The sequence below is a fragment of the Hipposideros armiger genome, unplaced genomic scaffold, assembly GCF_001890085.2.
Source record: "Hipposideros armiger isolate ML-2016 unplaced genomic scaffold, ASM189008v1 scaffold_33, whole genome shotgun sequence".
Lineage (NCBI taxonomy): Eukaryota > Metazoa > Chordata > Mammalia > Chiroptera > Hipposideridae > Hipposideros > Hipposideros armiger.
In genome coordinates this window covers 3,933,625-3,939,989 of record NW_017731383.1, presented here as the reverse complement: position 1 = coordinate 3,939,989, position 6,365 = coordinate 3,933,625, and the positions used below count along the sequence as shown (strand labels likewise).

At 47.3% G+C, this 6,365-nt stretch overlaps 1 protein-coding gene across 2 annotated transcripts in view; it reads right to left on the bottom strand.

The window, feature by feature from the left end:
- CYTH3 (cytohesin 3) overlaps nt 1–6,365 on the bottom strand; it is a 69,237-nt gene that overhangs the window by 40,496 nt on the left and 22,376 nt on the right. Inside the window, exon 1 of one of the 2 annotated variants that reach the window (XM_019637449.1) lies at nt 2,929–3,041. The exons of the other annotated variant lie outside the window; for it this stretch is intronic. The gene's annotated coding sequence lies outside the window, so the exon portion shown is untranslated. Of the gene's footprint in view, nt 1–2,928; nt 3,042–6,365 lie in introns of those variants that run through there. 2 annotated transcript variants of the gene reach the window in all.

The window sequence follows — 6,365 nt, the reverse complement described above, 5'->3', positions numbered from 1 at the left end:
GCTTCACTGGCCCATGTTGATATTGTGATCATTGCACTCATCCCGGCTGAGGCAGATCTGTCACTGGCCATTGGACGGCCACTCATGGCGGCTCATGGTAGCTCACGCTGGCTGCTGGCGCTCACACCGGCTGCTGCCCGCTCACACTGGCTGCTAGCCACTCACGGTAGCTTACAGCAGCCCACTGCAGCTCCACTGCAGCCTATGCCATCGCCGGCCACTCACAGCAGCTCGAGGTCAAGCTGTTGTTCACCATTTTAGCTGTAGAAGGTGCAGAGTCACTGGCCCATGTGGGATCCAAACCGGCGGCCCTGCTGCTCAGAGCTTGTGCTCCCAAGCCAACTCTTAACCAGTGAGCCACTCGGCCGGCCCATCTAATGTATTCTTCATTTCTGACTGGTTCTTTTTCATGTTTTCTATATCTATTTTTATGTTTTCTATCTCTTTGTTGAAGTTCTCCCTGAGATCACTGAGTACGCTTATAACCAACATTTTGAACTATGCATCTGGTAGAGTGCTTTTCTCCATTTTGTTTAGCTTTTTGTTTTGTTATTTTATTTTATTTTTTGGAGCTTTGTTCTTTCATTTGGGACATGCTTCTTTGTCTCATTTTGGCTGCCTCCCATTGTTTGTTTCTATGTATTAGGTAGAGCTGCTACATCTCCCAGTCTTAGTAGCATGGCCTTATGTAGTCGAGTGTCCTTATGCAGGTGTCCTGTGGGGCCCAGTGGCACAGTCTCTCTCATGAACTGAGCCGGGTGCTCCAGGTGTGTCCCTGGTGTGGGCTGTATGTTGCCACTTGTTGTAGCTGAGCCTTGATTGCTGTTGGCATGTCAATGGGAGGGACTGACCCTCAGGCTAACTGGCTGTGAGGACTGACCATGACTACAGTGGGGGAGCTGTTGTGCAGGGGCTGACCCGACAGAGCAGGATTCACTTTAGTGAGGTTCTGGTGCCTGCCCTATCTGCCCTTTGGGTGTGTCTTCTGGGTTGGGTGGTGCTCTGGTGTGGTCTAAAGGTGACCACTGGGTATGTTGGTTCTGGGGCCTCTAGGGAAGGGCTCTGTTACAGGCCAAGGTCAGCTGCTGCCTGTGCCCTGCCCAGGGCCACTCAGTATGAGCTACAAAGTGACCTGCAGATGATTGTCACTTGTGCTGGTCTGGGAGGCACCTGGTAGAGGCTCAGCTGTGAACTGAGACCAGCTGCTGCTAGTGCCGGGCTTGGGGCTGCTCAGCAAGAGGCGCAGGGCATGCTGAGGCCCGATGCTGCTTGTTTGGGGTTTGTGAATCTTTGAGAGATTTTAGAAAAGTTCGCTGCATGAGCCAAGACAGGCCATTTGTATGGAAAATCCACTGGAGGCAGCTTGGGTAAGCCTGCAAGTTGGGTGGGACAGGGTGAACAGTGTTAGCCAGGTTGATGGAGACAGATATGGCGGCCGCCTGTGTCTGCATACTGGACTACAAGGGGAAGGCTCAACAAAGAAATCACTTTGTCAGTGACAGCAACACCAGGGCCCGGAGGTGACAGCTGTAGCAGCAGTCGTGGGGCAACCAAAACCAGACGGCTCGTGTTGCCTGTCTGTGGTTCTGACTGCCTGGCTTCCTTTGGCTGTGGTCAGTTTTCTGGGTGTGGCTTTCTCAACTTCCCATAGGTTTTGTATTAATAACTTCCCCCACATCTTTCTAATGATTTCCTATATACTTAAATTAGCCAGAGTCACTTTTGGTAATTTGCAACCAAAACCTCTGACCGGTACTTCAGGTATCCACCATTAGCTCTGGTATCTGGCACTCCCGACTTTCCATCTCCCTTCGTGCAGCTATCTACCCGCTTCTGGTCACTGGAAACCACTCTCCCACAACGTCTGTTCTACTTCTCTAATGCAGTCTATCTTGGTCTCCTTGTGTTCCAGGATTCCTCCTTCTCCCCAAGTCATCCCTCAGTCACCCACTTTCCTCATTCTACACTTTTCCTGGTTATCTCAATGCTTTCACAACTTCAGATCTCACCTGGGTGCTGATTACTCCAGTTATTCAATTGCCCACCAGACATCTTTACTAGGATATCCTATAGATATATCAATGTGTCCAAAAATTACTTCATCACCTTGACCTTCACACATTTTTTATCCTATTCCACACCCTGACTCAAGTCCTTACTATGCACCAAGTTAAACAAGCTTTAAGCTATCTTTGACCTATATCCAAGAGGTCACCAAATCCTGTCAATTCTGCCTTAGTAACAAGTTTTTCTTTTGTTTCTTTAAAACAGTAAATCTGACTCTTCATCTGTAGTCCCAGTTTCTACCCTATTTCAAGACCTTATCACTGATTCAACTTTTATACTATATAGTTATCGTTCTAAGTCACAAAACTGATCAAGATGCCTCCCTACCCACAGAGCCCTACTCGGTAACCTTTATGATACGTAGCAGGAGCCTAGGGAGACAGATCTTCAGAGGTCTCAGAGGCCTCTGGAGGTTTGGCAACAATAAGAGTTCTGGGAGTCAGCCCTCTTAGGTAGGGAAGTTATCAGGAAACCAAGTACCCACTGCCCTGGAAAAATAATCTTCTGGGTTCTAAGGTTTCCCTTCCCAATAATTCAAAATCCACTGGTCCAATTTGCATCTGGACCAAGGAACCTCTTAGAAGAAAAGGGAGGCCCTTATTCCTTCCTTTAGAAGTTCAAAGGCAACCTGATGCAATGGATGTCCCCACCTGAGGTCTACTGGCACACAAGGACATCAAAAGCCCCAAAAGCAGCAGTTCTCAACCTGTGGGTCGCAACCCCTTTGGGGGTCGAACGACCCTTTCACAGGGGTCGCCTAAGACCATCGNCAGAGCAGGTAACACGTGGCACACCGCAGTCCCACAGAGAGCTTTTCAGCCCCCCACTCCCACCCTGCCCCCGGGCAGGGTTTCCGCTTACCCAGCAATACTGCGCCTCACAGCTCCCTGGGGTCCTGTAGGCCCTTCCCCTCTCAGCAGTACCAACCACGGCCTGGACGTTCACCCATTTTGCCAATACTACTGAACGCCTGCTTGGTGCCGGCACTTGCCTGCAGCAGGGGTGATGCATGGTGACCACAGCCACGAGGCCTCCGCCCAGCCCACGCCTCCATCCAGTCAGGAAAGACCACGTTCCCACACACACTGTTATTACTACAGAGCACAGCAAGTTCTATGAGGAAAAGAGAATAACAGAAAACTCAGATTGAAGGTTAGGGAAGACTGTCTGAGGAGGCAACATTTCTGTGGTGACCCAGTCAGCCAGATGGAGAGCAGGGTCAGAGAGAAGAGTCACCTGAGAGGCTCAAAGAGCTCTGCAGGAAGTGAGACACTTGCTCACAGTCCCTGCTCCATCACTATACAGCCTTTCTCAGGGAGATGAGGCCAGCACCATCTCTCAAGGAGCCTGACCTGGCGGTGCTCACCGCCTGGGGCCACCACAGGCCCAAAAGCCAGATCTCCCAGGTCCAAATAGACATTCATCTCACTCAAGAAATCTGCATGCCCATTTATCAATTTACAATAAGAAACACAACAGCCACATAAACCTGACGCCTTGCACGTAACGTGCTGCATTCTCTCAGTGCTAACTGCTCAATGCACAGAAATACAAACCCATCCCAGGTAACAGGACACTAGAAATTAACATGATCATCATATTACCTCCCACATGGGAAGCCCACTTATAATGGGAAACTGCTGAGTGGGCACACACTCAACCCAGGAGGGCGGAGTCCGGATGGTGTTCCGGGGCAACAGCACCCTGGCCTGAGGCCCCCATCCCTCTACAGGGACGCCACACGGGCACCTGACCTCGCGGCTCATGCTCGCTGCATGCATCTTCACTTCTGGGACGGGTTCTCCACCGAGCCCGACTACCCAGGCCAGTGGTTCAGCTCTGTCTCTGCCTCTGTGCCAGTCCCTTCAACTGACTCCCCTCCTACATGGACACATTCCATCCTTGTCTCTGTGTGACTGGACAGGCAACCATCCATCTCCTTCCAAGGAGACCATATTGGTTTTACAGTCTAGAGCCCTGAGATGGGAATCAGCTTCCCCCATCTAAAACTCTGAGGGCGTACATTACAGTCCCAAAGAGCCTCAAAACAAGGCCCTCTCCCAAATTCTCTAAGCCTAAAATTCTTCTCTGCCCATAGCCTGGAACAACCTGCCTGTTGCTATCTTGCCCCAATCTGCATCCCAGTCTTTAAACTTGCCTCATCTCCTGGTCTCCACACCCTCAACGCTTCACTTCCCTCCTAAACAGCCCAAGACGCACCTTTCCAAAGGTTTCCTTACCTTCTGTCTAGCCCTTCCACCAGATCCACTGCTAAACCCAATCCTGGATAAACGCAATGACCCTTTAATCCAAGCCAGACATAAGCACAATTCTGATTAAAACAAACCAGAAGGCAAGGCAGTTCTCCGACCTTGAGAGTACAACAAACAGCCAGACTCAAGAAGGCCCCAGGCCTTGTGGCTGCAGAAGCCAGAAGCACTCAGGGGTTGAGTACACACCGACTCTGAGTGCTGGGCTTGCGGACACAAGGGTTAGGCTTCCCAACGAGAAGGGTAACCAAGGATCTTTATCCAATACCTGGTACTCCGGCTTCCTGCCCTCTACTTATTCTTTTTATTTTTAATTTTTTTTTCAATTACAGTTGACATACAATATATTCGTTTCAGGTGCACAACACAGTAATTGGACATATATAACTTAAGAAGTAATCACCCTGATAAATCCAGTACCCATCTGACACCATAGTTATTACAATACTGACTATATTCCCCATGCTATACTCTACATCCCCATGGTTATTCTATAACTACCAATTTGTACCTCTTAATCCCTTCCCTCCTTTACCCCAATCTTCCCAATCCAGTAACCATCAAAACGGTCTCTGTATCTATGAGTTTGTTTCTGTTGTTTATTTGTTTATTGTGTTCTCTACACTCCACATATAAGTGAAGTCATAGGGCATTTGTCCTTCTCTGTCTGGCTTACTCCACTCAGCACAACACCCTCTAGGTCCATCCAGGTTGTTGCAGATGGTAGATTTCATTCTGTTTTATGCTAATATTCCACTGTGCATATGTATCGCCTCTTCCTATCCACTCATCCATTAATGGACACTCAGGTACCTCTATCTTGGCCATTGTAAACAATGCTGCAGTGAACATATGGATGAAAATGTTCCCTCAAAGACGCATTTTGGGTTTCTTCGGATAACTACTTAGAAGTGGGATTACTGGGTCCTTCTTGTCTCTTGTTACAGCCTGTTTTAAAGTCTATTTTGTCTGGTATAACTATTGCTGCCCCAGCTTTTTTGGTTTCATTTTCATGAAATATCTTTTTCCCATCCCTTTACTTTCCATCTGTGTGAGTCTTTCAATCTGAGTGAGTCTCTTGTAGGCAGCATATGTAACGGTTTTGTTTTCTTATCCATTCAGCCCTCCTATGTCTTTTGATTGGAGCATTTAATCCATTTACATTTAAAGTAATTGTTGATAGATATGTAGTTATTGCCATTTTATTATTCATATTTTTTATCTTTTTTCTTCTTAAATAAGTCCAACATTTCTTGTAATGCTCTTTATCTGTCCTTCAATTCTAAATGATAGCTTTGCTGGGTAATCTTGGTTATAGGTTCTTGGTTTTCATCACTTTGAATATTTCCTGCCAATCCCTTCTGACCGGCAAAGTTTCTATTGAGAAATCAGCTGACAGTCTTATGGGAACTCCCTTGTAGTAACTGCTTTTCTCTTGCTGCTTTTAAGATTCTCTCTGTATTTAACCTTTGGCATTCTAATTATGTGTCTTGGTGGGAGCCTGTTTGGTTTCATCTTGTTTGGGCCTCTCTGCGCTTCCTCGGCTTGTATGTCTATTTCCTTTACCAGGTTAGGGAAGTTCTCGGTCATCATTTCTTCAAATAAGTTCTCAATTCCTTGTTCCCTCTCCCTGTGATGTAAATATTGATGTGCTTGATGTCCCACAAGCCTCTTAAACTCCCCTCATTTTTTTGGATTCTTTTATCTTTTTGCCGTTCCGATTGGGTGTTTTCTGCTACCTTCTCTTCCAAATCATTGATTCAATCCTCTGCTTCATCTAATCTACTGTTGAATCCATCTAATGTATTCTTTTCTTTTTTTTTTAAGATTTTATTGAGGAATTGGGGGATTTTATTGAGGAATTTATTGAGAACAGCGTTGGGGAATCGGGGAAGGGAAAGACAAGTTGCTGTCCTTTTGTTCTTCAGTCTAGCTGTGGAGGATGTCGCTTCACTGGCCCATGTTGATATTGTGATCATTGCACTCATCCCGGCTGAGGCAGATCTGTCACTGGCCATTGGACGGCCA